This window comes from Plecotus auritus (genome assembly GCF_963455305.1).
Source record: "Plecotus auritus genome assembly, chromosome: 3".
NCBI lineage: Eukaryota > Metazoa > Chordata > Mammalia > Chiroptera > Vespertilionidae > Plecotus > Plecotus auritus.
This window is the reverse complement of record NC_137772.1, coordinates 65,418,002-65,432,042: the sequence shown is the minus strand read 5'-3', so window position 1 is coordinate 65,432,042 and position 14,041 is coordinate 65,418,002. Positions and strand designations below refer to the sequence as shown.

The following is a 14,041-nucleotide window of genomic DNA, read 5'->3' as shown; positions in this document are numbered from 1 at the left end:
TTTCTATGAAACAAACCTTGAAGAGACCCAGGAGACTTGTTCTACTACCTTGTTATAAATGACTAAGCCAAAGGAATTTGGAGGTTTTAAACCCTCAGTTGAACTAATTTTTTCAAGTTGAAAATTTAAAAAGATTACAGCTAAAGTTTTAAAATAAAAACTTAGCTTGTTTTGACGCCATGTGTGTTTTTCATGGGTATCTTGCTATTAGCATTACAAATGAAATTTAATTTTCTAAAGTAAAAATTTTCTAGCCAAAGGAAAATCGTTTGGGCAAAAAATGAAAAAGGATCCCAAGTCAAATTTATAGAAAAGATTCCTTTATTAACTTTTGGTCGAGAATATGTTTGTATATTTTCAGAAAACAACTCCAAGACCATGTGGATTCCTGCAACAGAGAGGAATTGACAGGACTGCTCCAGCCATGAAGACAGAAGAGAAACAGTCCAGAGATGGAAGACGCTGACAATGCCTTGCCATACTAGCAGTCAGCGGCTGTGTGTCACTGCAGGTTGCCCAGGACCAAACCAGAGAGGGTTGGACCTGCATTACCACCATTTGTCCACCATCCAGAACAGAAATATCACTGCTGACATGTACACATAGGGAACTGTTTGACATTGAAATTGGGACTCAAAAGAACTGTTGGCCCAGAAAGAAACTCACTACAGACTGATTCATTTGCCTCTCAGCATAACCATTATTGCTTGTCTCATTTTCGGTTCTTATAAGTGTATTTCTAGTATCACATGATCTCACTCATCTAGGGGAAATAATGAACAACATAAACTGACGAACAAAAACAGACCCGGAGACAGGGAAGCATCGATCAGACTGTCAAACCTCAGAGGGAAGGTAGGGGAGGGTGGGGATAAGGGGGAGAGATCAACCAAAGGACTTGTATGCAGGCATATAAGCCTAACCAGTGGTCACAGACAACAGGGGGTGGGGGTGGGGGCATGTGTGGGGAGGGGTTTGGGATGGGAATGGGGGGATGAGGACAAATATGTGATACCTTAATCAATAAAGAAATTAAAAAATAAATAAATAAATTAAATAAAAACTTAGAAAAGTACATTCTTTACCTTACTTTTAAAGAGTAAGATTGTCTTATTTAGCAGCAGGAGCTTTAAGACTGAATGATCTCAATCATCATCGTTACTTTATCAAAAGAGATATAATTAGTTATGACAAGAACATGGCAAGGAAATTAAATTTGGGGAGTTGGAAACAGAATTGATCATGGATACTATGAGTCATCTGAACATCAGAGTTCATTTACAATTAATGAGAAGTGCATATTTCTTTACTTAGAAAATCTTCTGACAATATTTCCTTAAGATAAGAAAAAAGACTGACCAGTGGATCAGAAACAGCTTCACTTTTTCCACAGGCCATAAAAATGACCACCCAGCAAGACATTAAATTGATCAAAATTGCCACAAGGCTGAATGTGCTTTGGTAACAGAGTATAAATTTTTCTCAGTGATAACTCAGACATAACTTGTAAAGCAATAAAAAAAAAAAAAGCACTCATTGTTGGCATCATTATGTTGTTACATATTTATGAAATTCTGGGTTTTCAAAATACTATGACAGAGAAGTTTTCTAGAAAGTGAATCTAATATGTGGTTGTCAACTCTGCTCAACTTGTTGATTTCTGAAACTGATAAACACACAGTAAAATAAAGTTTTGTCTGTGTAAAAACCAGAGAATATTATTACACATTTTTACCAATTTTTAAATAATTGAAAACATTATTTTATATTAAACAAACATACCTTATGTGGTAAAATATTTTTTAATCCTATGCAATTAAGATAAAAGAGATTTTTAAGAGTTCTTACTGCAGGCTAATGTGGGCAATGACCTCTGAACCTCTGCAAGTAAATTTGCATTTATTGGAGTATCTTCTATATATATATCCTATCTAATAAAAGAGTAATATGCAAATTGACCATCACTCCAAGACACAAGATGGCCGCCCTCATATAGTCAAAGATGGCTGCCCCCATGTGGACACAAGAAGGCCGCCACAAGATGGCCTGCAGGGGAGGGCAGTTGTGAGCAGTTAGGGGTGACCAGGCCAGCAGGGGAGAGCAGTTGGGGGGGGGGCCAGGCCTGCAGGGGAGGACAGTTAGGGGCAACCAGACTGGCAGAGGAGGGCAGTTAGGGGTGACCAGGCCGGCAGGGGAGGGCAGTTAGGGGCAATTGTGCCGCCCAGGAAGCAGTTAGGTGTCGATCAGGGTGGCAGGGGAGTGGTTAGGGGGTGATCAGGCTGGCAGGCAGAAGCGGTTGGGGCAGGGGTGGGCAAACTTTTTGACTCGAGGGCCACAATGGGTTCTTAAACTGGACCGGAGGGCTGGAACAAAAGCATGGATGGAGTGTTTGTGTGAACTAATATAAATTCAAAGTAAAGGAGCAGAGAGGAGAGCAAGAGAACCGGATAGAACAGCCGGATCCGGCCCGTTTGCCCACGGCTGGGTTAGGGGCAATCAGGCAGAGGCAGGTGAGCAGTTGGGAGCCAGCAGTTCTGGATTGTGAGAGGGATGTCCGACCTGGTGGGATTGGGCCTAAACAGGCAGTCAGACATCCCTCGAGAGGTCCCAGATTGGAGAGGGTACAGGCTGGGCTGAGGGACACCCCACCTCATGCACAAATTTCTTGCACTGGGCCTCTAGTATATATATAAAAAGCCAGCGACCAACCTCGCGGCCCCTCCCTCCTGCCGGCCTGCCCCTGATCAGACTCTCCCACCCCATCAAGAGCTGGCCCTCAGCCAAACGCCTCCTCCCTTCCCCCAGGCCAGCCCCACTCTGATCAGCCTGCCCTCCACAATAGGACCACAGCCCCTCTCCCTAGCTGGCTTGCCCCTTATCGCACCCCCCCACCCCAATAGGGGGCGGGGCTAGGAAGCCAACCTCATGTAGCCCCTCCCCCTGGCTACCCCACCCCTGATCACACCCCCCACCCCAATAGAGGGCAGGGCTTGCCAGCCAAACTCCTGCAGCCCCTCCTCCCGCTGGCCATGCCTCCATAGTCCCCCACCATACTGATCGGCCTGCAGGCCCTCCCCCCCACCAGCCCCACCCCTTACTGCCCCCCACCCCAATGGGGGGGCCAGCCCACCAACCACCCATGGCCCTCCCCCAGGTCGCTAGCCCCCAATCAGCACCACCTACCCCATTCAAGAGTGGGGCCAGCTAGCCCATCACCATGCCCAAAACCCTTCCCCATGGCCGGCCCCACCCCTAATCAGCCCCCCAATCCCAATCATGGGCAGGGCTCAACGGCCAATCACACACGGCCCCTTCCCCCAGCCAGCCTGGCCCTAATCGGGCCCTGATCAGGGGCGGGTCAGCCGGCCAACCTCCTGCCATCTCCTCCTCCTGACAGGCCCAGCTCCAATCCGCCATGATTGGGGCCAGGCCAGCTGGACCCCACCCGTTCATGAATTTGTGCCCTGGGCCTCTAGTATCTATATAAAACTCTAATATGCAAACTGACCAAACAGCAAAATAACCGGCAGAAGAACCGGTCGCTATGATGCTCACTGACCACCAGGGGGAAGATGCTCAACACAAGAGCTACCCCCAGCCTACAGGCCCCGACCACCGGTGGCAGTGGGAGGTGGGGCCGGAAAGCAGGTGGCGCCAGGCCAGCCAAGATGGGTGCAAGCGGGGGCCCTTGACTGCCCTGCTGTTCGCCCTGCAGAGGGAGGTGACCGGCAGCGGGAGGAAGGGCCAGCGAGTGGTGGGTGCCAGGCCAAGGTAGGTGCAAGTGGGGGCCCCGATCACTCCGCTGGTCACCCCACAGATTGGCCCTGATGCCAACTAGGCCTAGGGACCCTACCCGTGCACGAATTTCATGTACGGGGCCTACAGTCTTACATGAGATTTGCTTACATCCTTCTTAAACATTAAAATTGTAGTGAAAATCATTTGGTATCAGATCATTTCCAATGTATCATCAGTTACAATAACTATCATAATTGAGCGGCAAATTGAGTCACTTAGTCACAGTTGCAATACAGAAAAGATTCAGACTCAGAATGGACTGCAGCTCTATCCTTGTTACTTACTGGTGGTGTGAGCTTGGATGTACCATTTCTCTGCAATTGCATTACTAATGAAGAAAATATTACATATACTCAGGGGTATGCTAAGGTACCAAAGCATTTAGGACTTTTGTGTCCTCTTAATAAATTGACCCCCTATCACTAGAAAATGTTGCATTTTATCTCTGGTTATATTTCTTTTCTGAAGTCTATTTTGTCAACTATTAATACAGGCATCACAGTTTGTTTTGTTGTTATTTAGTGTATACATGATATGTCTTTTTTCTATCCTTTTACTTTTTGTTTGTTTAAAAGAATGTTTATTATAGATTTATTATGTTCTGTCAGGAAAATATCCTAAATTATTAACAGCTTTTATTACAAGATAATGTGATCATGCCTTTTGTTTTTCTATTTGATAGGTCTTTAAAATATATTTTAACATTTGAATAATAATTTTATCAGATATAAGAATTTCATTTTCTGATCTGGAGAAGAATAGGCCTTATGCACAGGCAATCAATAGGATTAGGAGGACTAAACCCAATTAACCACACGTTTCATATACAACTTCTTCCTCCAGAGTCAGAAGAGGGGTCTTGTCAAAGCCAAGGTTCATTTAAGAACTGTCTGTAATAAGTAAAAATAGGGCTATTTATTGACATACAGTTGCTGTTATAACAAGGAGGTTTTTTTAAATTACTTTACATTTGAACTACGTAAAGCAATTTCTACTAAAGTCCTTCTTTAGTAATCCATACTAGCTCTCAAGTACTGTTTGTTATAAATCATCAGTTTCCTGGTATGTTTTTTTAATTGTGGTGATGAACACATAATCATAAAATTTACCCTCTTAACCATTTTACATGCATAGTTCAGTAGAGTTGACTATATTCGCAGTTTCTAGAACTTTTTCATCTTGCAAAACTGAAACTCTATATCCATCAAAGAACTTCCCATTTCCCCCTCCACCCAACCCCTAACAACTACCCTTCTATTTTCAGTTTCATGATTTTGACTACTGTTAATTCTATCCAATTACTTTTAACCTATCTGTATCATTCTATTTAAAGGGAGTTTCTTAAAGCATAGAGTTTGGTCTTGCTTTTATTTCCAGTCTGACCATCCATCTTTTAATTAAAGTGCTTAAGCCATTTGCATTTCACATAATTATCAACATATTGTGTTTAAATGTGCCATCTTGCTATGTTTTCTATTTCTCCTATCTGTTTTATGTTCATTTTTCCTTCCTTCCTTTAGGTAAAATTGAGTATTTTAAAAAAATTTTCCATTTCATCTTCACCACTGATATATTAACTATATCTGGTTGTGTTATTTTGTGTGTGGTTGCTCTAGGATTTATAATATGCACCTTTAACTTAACACAGTCTATCTTCAATTAATACCATACCACTTCACATATACAATAGTATCCTTCATCCATTCTCCTGTCTCTGCTTCTGTTGTTGCTCATTTCATTCAATATATGTTATAAATTCCATAATACATTATTATGTTTGCTTTGAGCAGTTTTTTAAAAAAATGTTTTTATATGTGCCCAGATTATTGACCATTTTGAGTGCTCTTCATTTCCTGTGTAGATGCAAATTTTTATCTAGTGTCCTTTTTCTCCCACCTAAGGAAGTTCTTTCCTGAATTGTGCCCGATATCCCAAGTCTGACTTTTGTTCCTCAGCATGTCAGGTATATCGCCCCCCTTCTCCCCAGGCTGCTTTTAAGTCCACTTTTCAGTACTTGCTTCCAGCAATTTCATTATTATATGTTTAATGTGGTTTCTTCTTGCTTGGGGCTCATTAAACATCTTGGATTTGTGGGGTGATCATTTTTGTCACCTTTGGATAATGTCCAGCCATGATTTATTCAAATATTTTTCAGACTCCTCCCAATATTCCTTAGCGTCCAACTGTACATGTCTTAGAAAATTGGAGATACAAGGCACTAAGGCTCTATTCATTTTTTTTTTCATTTTTTATCTCTGTCTCATCAATCTGATCAGTTTTGATCAACTGGCCAACATTGTGACTTTTACGTTACCGAGGGCTAGATCTCGTGGTCTTCCTTTAGAGTGCTGGATTTTGTTCTGGAACAATTATATAACTTGCAGATCAGTTCGATCCTTTCAAGGCTTGTTTCGCAGGTCTATCACAGCAAGGGCCAGACCAGACTATTATGGGACTAAGTCAGCCCCATTACTAAGCTCTCACTTTTCTGAGGGCTCCACCAAATGCCCCATGTAAGATGAGGTTTCTCCATCATGGTTTGTATAAACTTCATGTGAGCTCTAAGAAATGTTCAGCCTATTGCATTCTTTCGTCTTTCTTTGCTTTCCTCCACACACAGGCAGATCATTACACAGCCAAACCCTTAAGGGGGCAACTTAACGATTACCAGAGCCCTCTTATAAACTAAAAATGAGTGGCCTTGACCTCTCCAAATCCTCATCCCTGCCACTGCACCCAGTGTGGCTGCTAGGCCCTGTCCCACTTCTCCCTCCCTGCTCTGCCTTCAAGCAGCAGCCTGAGGCAATCACAGCTATCACCTCCTTCTGTGCCCTGTTCCTAAGGATCACAGGCCATAACTGCCTGTTATGTGATATGTAAAAACAAACAAACAAACAAACAAAAAACATTCCATATATTTCATCTGGTTTTCTAGTTGTATATGATGGTTGGTCAATTCCCACAACAGTTAATCCCTTGTGGTCAGAAGCCAAAGTCCTCCAGGGGTTAAATATGATACTTTTGTTAGGTAACTGTGAGTCACTATGCAAGTATTAGCCACAAGAAAATACATCTTGATAGAGAGAAAATGAGAAAATACATGCCTCATGGTCCAGATTTTTTTTTTTTTTAATTCTACTGCAAAGGCTAGTAAATGAAGGAGAATGTGATCCTGCATAAGCTGAAATATTCTGGAAAGGTTAATTTTCCCCAAATCAAAATTCTCAAATTACTCGGCACATAAAATTTCTTTAAGAAGTGTTCCTTTTTACAAAGCATTGACCCTATAAAAATGCAAATACGTAACTCTTGGAAAGAATCGCATTTTATATTGTCAATTAATGAGACTGCAGTTAGAACTGCTCATCTGTTGGCACCTTCAACCATTACAGCACAGAGGGTCAGGTGTGTGAATAGTGGGAGGAGGAGAATGAAGTTGAAGAAAGTACGTTACTAATGGGGAAGAAGGAGGACAGAATTATTGACTTCAGAGCTTTGCCCAGGGCAGGCCCCGAGGGAAAGGATTTGTCTGCCTGCTGTATTTCCCTGGGGTACTATCTGTAATTACTATCACAGCTCATTGATTTTCAATTCATTCTATTAATACATTTATTGGCCATTCTGACATTATTAAAATCAGTCCTACTCTGCTTCTGTTGTGGAGGCGATCTCTTCCCTAAAATATGGGTTTTGCAAGTACAGATTTTTTTTTTCTTTTTAAAAAAAAATGGTCTTCTCATATTAGTGATAACACAGATTCTGCATATGTTGTTCTTTGAAGCCAGGTAGTGACAAGCAAACATTTCAACAAAGATCAAAAGATCTCCAGCAGTGGGCCATCAGATAATATTAAATGATAAGCAAATTCATACGTGTAAGATAATTCTACCAATTTACTATCTTTGTTGGCTTTTCCTCGGTAGGGGAGGTAATAATGAGGTTCTGTTAAAGGGTAATGCAAATGGCATTTTTATAATGTCGTTTCTTCTTCTCTGATAAAATCGTTAACGTAACTCTCTCTTACTAAGCTTTTACACACAGATGCATTATTAAATCTTTGCTAAATTACACATAATGGCTTACTGAGGAACAGAAAAAGTTAGGTTTGTTACTGGGTTTTTTCCTCTGAAGCTACTGAATTTTCATGTAAGTGCCTTAAATAAGCATTTTATAGCACATGTCTAGTTTCGGCAACAAAACTTATCTCTATTTTTTTTTATAAAGTCTAAAGATTGGGGTCTTTTCCAAAATAACACCTATCTCAAAATCCTCTCATTTCTACAGTGTGACACTGGCTGTCACAATAAACAGCATCTGAATCAATTGCTATTTATTGAGCCCTCCCTATCTATGAACTCCTCACATGGGTGATGAGGAATAAGGAGAAACATAAAGTACAAGCTCTGCTCTTAAGGAAGTTACAACAGAGTTGGCTTAAAGGTGCCAGTCAGTTCTTTGTAATATAGAAATGGCCTCATCACCTTGTTAGGAATGTCCTGCAGAATGGTTTGCAGAAGTTACTCTAAGCTGCCTCAGGGGAAAAGACCCTTATTCTCTTCTTTTCTCCCACTAAAGTTAGGGAGCTCAGAGGGACCTCTGGTCTTACTAGGGCTAGTATTTTCTGCTAGTAAGCCATGGAGAATACAAGTGAACCGATACTTGTCTGCTACCATACCTGTACCCTTCCCAGCTATGTGGCTGTGGCAGAGACAATGGGCTCTCTCCCTGAATGAACACAGAGGGGTCTTTTACCACACAATTACTGAAGGCTGGGAGCACTTAAAGTCGGCAAAACAACCAATCTTTATCTCTATCTAATCTTTATCTCTATCTATCTATATCCTTCCCCCTTCACTCCCTCCCTCATTTTTTCCCTCCTTCCCTGTCACACTCTCTCTCTGTCACACTCCTGCCACCACTCTCTATCCACAGGCCCAAGGCCCAAGGATCACAAGGTCTCGGGTATACCTGCCTCTGCAAGAGAAGAGAGACATCGTACAGCAAGGGCTTCCACCTGCTGTGGCTGGTGGAGGGACTCAGGCTGGCTCCCACCTATGGCAGATTCCTCAGGCTTTAGAAAAAAGAGAGGGTGACAGAGGAAGGTTTCTTCCATGTCTCCCCATGACAACTCTGCAACTATGATTTTTTTTAAAAGGATACTTTTATTTAGAGAGCTCTTTTATTCTTCTTTTAAACACATTACATAACAAATTTCAAACGTATACAAAATATTAGGCAGAACAGTTAAATGAGTCGCCTTGTACCCATCACCCAGCTTCAATAATGGCGAAATCATGACCAGTCTTGTTTCTGTCCCCATCCATTCTTCCCTCCATTTATTCTGCAGCAAGTCCCAGACATTTAACCATTTCATCTATAAATATATCAATAAGCACACTTAAAGGGTATGAACTCAAACCTCCTGTTTAAAAATCTGTGGTCAAATGCCATCATCACACCAAAATCTTAAGTCATGTTTACGTTCACTTAATAATTGATTTCTGGCTTCATTATTATGTCTTTCACAAGATTAAATCTAATCAGAATGTAAAGCACATCTCCAGATATACTTAAATAAAAATTCAAATAAGAAATAAGAACTCCAACTTGAGAATTTCCTTAAATCTATTTTTAAACTATGAATTAACACAGATGCTAAAATCTTTACTATATGCCTTATGAAAACTGCACCAATGGAAACGGAAGCAACGGAGCCCTTTCTATTACCGTTTTTCTTCGAAAGGAGAACATTTACTCAGCACCCGTCCTATGCAGAGGTTCTTGGGAGGGTGGGTAGTTCGCAGGCGAGGAGAAATAAGCAGACAAAGCCCCACTGTGATCCGCACCACTAGCACTCTGCTGACCAGGCATCTGAGCATCTGAGCTCAGGCCTGTCTCACTTTAGAGTCTATGCATTTCCACTTCCACACACAGGTAGCTTCATTGCCACAGGATTATCTATATATATAAAAGGCTAAGCGACCATTGCATCCGAAACAACTGAACAGATGACCAAACAGGCTGTGTGGGGCGACCAGGCCAGCAGGGGGTTTAGTGAGGGGCGTGACCAAACAACTAAGCAGCAGGCTGCGTGGGGTGACCAGGCCGACAGGGAGTTAGTGAGGGGTGATAAAATGACTGAGCAGCAGGCTGCATGGGGCTACCAGGCCTGCAGGGGGGGGGCAGTTAGGGGTGACCAGACCAGCGGGGGAGGGCAGTGAAGGTTGACCAGGTGGGTGGGGGGGAGGCAGTTGGGGAAGACCACGCCAGCAGGGAGTGCAGTAAGGGATGACCAGGCCGGTGGGGGGGCCACTAAGGGGCGACCAGGATGGTGGGGGGGGGCAGTTAGGTGCGATCAGGCAGGCAGGTGAGCAGTTAGGAGCCAGTGGTCATGGATTGTGAGAGGGATGTCCGACTGCCAGTTTAGGCCCGATCCATAGGACATCTCCTGAGGGGTCCCGGATTGGAGAGGGTGCAGGCTGGGCTGAGGGGACCCACCCCCCCCCCCCGTGCATGAATTTCGTGCACCAGGCCTCTAGTTAAACGCATAATTAGACATCCTTCCTCACCCCCCTTGTCCCTCACCAGAATCAGAGAATGCCAGACTGAACCTGGGAAGGCCTCGTCTCCCTGAACAAAGAAGGACCTAGAGGCCTGGCGACAGGAAGTAACTTCCCAAAGTCATTCAAGCCTGTAAACTGCAGGGCCAGAATAGAATCACGTTTCAAGTCTCAGGGCAGTGCCCTTTCTCTGCACACTGCCTTAGCTCTGTGTGTAATAGTTCCAGGACTCTTCCACCTGCCTCAGTCCTTTCTTAATAACATGTCAGAAGATCTAAGGGCTGACAGCATTTGGCAAGTTCTCATAACGGCAGGACACAAGCACCAAGGTCACACAGTCATTCTGACACTCCTTGCTGTGCCTCTGAAGTGCATCACGGAGTACACGCCCTTCCCACGGATGGCTTAACAGCACATACTGACTGTATTACCAACAAGCCTGAAGAAAACTGAAGTCGCATTCAGAAGACTGCAATAAGGATCTCCTCAGATATCACAGAACTAAGGATGCAAGAATCAGGATGCCAAACAGAAGGAAGGTACTCAGAACTGGGCCAAATATGCCAGCATATCATCTATCCAGGTCCCCTGGGTACAAGATGAAGACCAGTGCCACCAATAAGAATGTGTATTTCCAATATTTCCAGTTTTTATTTTTATGTTCACAACAAGCCTAATAGGTAGTAGGAGCAGGTGCACAACTAGTTTTGACTGCTTCCGTAGTTTTCACCAGGCCCATTGTAATGCCTGGAAAAGTTGAATAACACAACTGACCATGTGCCAGGAACTACCAGAAAAATATAAGAAACAATTCTTGCGCTTTAAGCACTTACAATTGGATTGAAGAAACATGACCACATACACAAGCAGAGTGGCTAACCTAGGCCCATTTCACAGTCTTTTTCTAAGCCAGTGGTCGACAAACTCATTAGTCAACAGAGCCAAATATCAACAGTACAACGATTGAAATTTCTTTTGAGAGCCAAATTTTTTAAACTTAAACTTCTTCTAACGCCACTTCTTCAAAATAGACTCGCCCAGGCCGTGGTATTTTGTGAAAGAGCTCACACTCAAGGGGACAAAGAGCCGCATGTGGCTCGCGAGCCGCGGTTTGCCGACCACTGTTCTAAGCTCTAAAATATGCTCACAAGGTCCCGGAGGGGTAGAAGGACACATAGAGACCAGCTGACAGCAGGAGACCTACTGGACTATGTATAGCATAAAGGAGAGAACAAACATGACTTCATGGTACATGGAAACATGAGGTCCATGTAAAGGAACAAATCTTTATAATGCTGCCTGTAGCCTGACAAGCAGACTAACTTTTCTTCCCCAAAAGACTGGAGTTCAATGCCCATGTTCTATAAACAGCGTCTCAAAACTAGGTTTTCCAGAATCATTTCAGAATCCAACCAATATACCAACTTCAGGCTTTCTCATCCATTGTTGTGACACATAGGTGCATTTCTACAACTTTGTGTTCACTGTAACTAGCATGTCTCATCTTTTGCCAAAGTCATAACCACAGATGTGATTAATCATACCACTGTTTACATTTTCTTATGAAGAAGCAAATTTCAACAGCCTTTACAGGAAATGAGGAAAGAGTCCTGTAAGACTGAATTTAAAAAATCTTCAGAATTCTAGCACTCTTGATCTAAAAATAGTTCGGAGAATCTGAAATTATATAGTATGTCATCCATCCCTTTATCGGCAATGAAAAACTCTAGTAAAGTGACCAAAATGAACTTTTACTAAAATTCTAGATTTTATCTCCAACTTACAGAAGAGTTGATTTAAAGTATTATAGATGACTGAGTACGAATTACTGAATTCTATAAGTATGTCTTAATATCTTTCATTAAACACTGCTGGCTGCTTTTCCTAAAGCTTTCATGTAAAACAGAACGAAATACCTGTTATATATTTTTTTAAAGTACACAACACTTTAAGAAAAAAAATAAAATCAAGTTTCTACTTCCCCCTAAAATATAGAATCTAAATTAGGGTTAAAATAGAAATATCAGCTCCATTCACAAGGAGGAAGTTTGATTTTAATAAACAAGCATTGAGTATAACCAATGAACCTACAATTTTTCTTTTCCCTATTTGAGGACAAAAAAATACTTTATATAAATGCGGCAGGAGGTTCTTATTCACACCATAAAAACTCTTGGAATATCGGCTTTTGTTTTTTGTGTACCTAAATGTTTCATACAAACCTTTCTTTACCACTGAAAACTAATGCTATAGGGAGAGTAGTATTTAGATATCATTAAAGATTCCCAGGACTGGTGACAGTAATACACTATCCTGGCTTTGACTAGTGGCCCAGGTAGTATTTTCTGTGATTTTTGCCTTCCACCAACATGTGTGACCTGAATGGATTTAGTGGTATTCAAGTTGAAGAATATAGGTATTATGAAATAAAAAAACAACAACATTGTGGCCCTGGCTGGTGTGGCTCAGTTGGTTGAGCATTGTCCCATGCACTGAAAGGTCACTGGTTCGATTCCCGGGCAACGTGCCCATGTTGCAGCCAGGATCCCAAGTAGGGGGCGTGCAGGAGGCAGCTAATCCATATTTCTCTCTCATTGATGTTTCTAACTCTCTCCTACTCTCCCTTTCTCTCTCTTAAAAAAAGAAGAAGAAGAAGAAGAAGAAGAAGAAGAAGAAGAAGAAGAAGAAGAAGAAGAAGAAGAAGAGGAGGAGCCTTTCCCTTGACAGAACGAAAGGCTTGAAAGAGAATTGAAAAGGGAATAGCTTTGCCTTCCTCTTAAAAAAAAAAAAACACACCCTAAACAAACAGAAAAACATTGTGAAATATACCACTTTTTTATCAGCCGTGGTAAAAAGACTATCTTCTCTGAATGAGATGCCATGGTCAATATCATTTGTTAAACTTAAGTATGGGTTTTGCAGAAACATATTCCATTAAACTGAAGCTAATGCATTTAGATTAAAAAAAAACAAACAAACAAACCCGAACTCCAAAAAATAACACAAATCTTCCTGTGGTTAGGTTAAACAAAAAAGGTAAGAACTACTTAGTTTGAAGGCTTTGGAGTTTAATTTGATGAGTCAGGAAAGAAATCGCAGGTAAAAACGTAGCTTACTCTGAAGGTTCACCTACACTGAACAAATAATATTAATAATGCCACATTCTCTTTGCTGCCATGATGCTCTACTGCCTAAGTTGAACTATATGATCCATCACATAATGTCATGCACAGAACTGTGGAGTTGTATTTGGAGTTAACATAGTCCACAGAATTCATTTCAGAGCTGTGACAATCAACACCAGCATAAAGGTGGAATGATGTCCTCTCCATGGCAGTGGTGTGTTTCAGACACAGGCTTACACTGAAGAAGGGGAATGTGTAGAGATGTCACACACCCTGCCACATATTGCTCAGGAATGAGGAAGGGACTGGCGAAACCCTGTAAATGTGACCATCCACATCCATGCCTTCAGATGCCCTCATTAGAAATCCTGTGGGAACAAAAGTGTTCTAACCTCTTGAATGTGATCCCAGATGAACTTATACACGCTGATTTTTGTAACAGTGAGATTTTATTCACATTCAAATTCTATTTGGATTGTTTAAAAATGCAAATGTTCAGTTTTGATTTTTTGAGTATGTGATACATTAATAAGATTAAGGATTTATGTAATTTATGTC

The 14,041-nt window shown here is 41.9% G+C and overlaps 1 protein-coding gene across 2 annotated transcripts in view; it reads right to left on the bottom strand.

Annotated features, from left to right (window-relative positions):
• Window positions 1-14,041, bottom strand: part of KLF12 (KLF transcription factor 12) — a 675,261-nt gene that overhangs the window by 246,963 nt on the left and 414,257 nt on the right. The window lies entirely within an intron of this gene.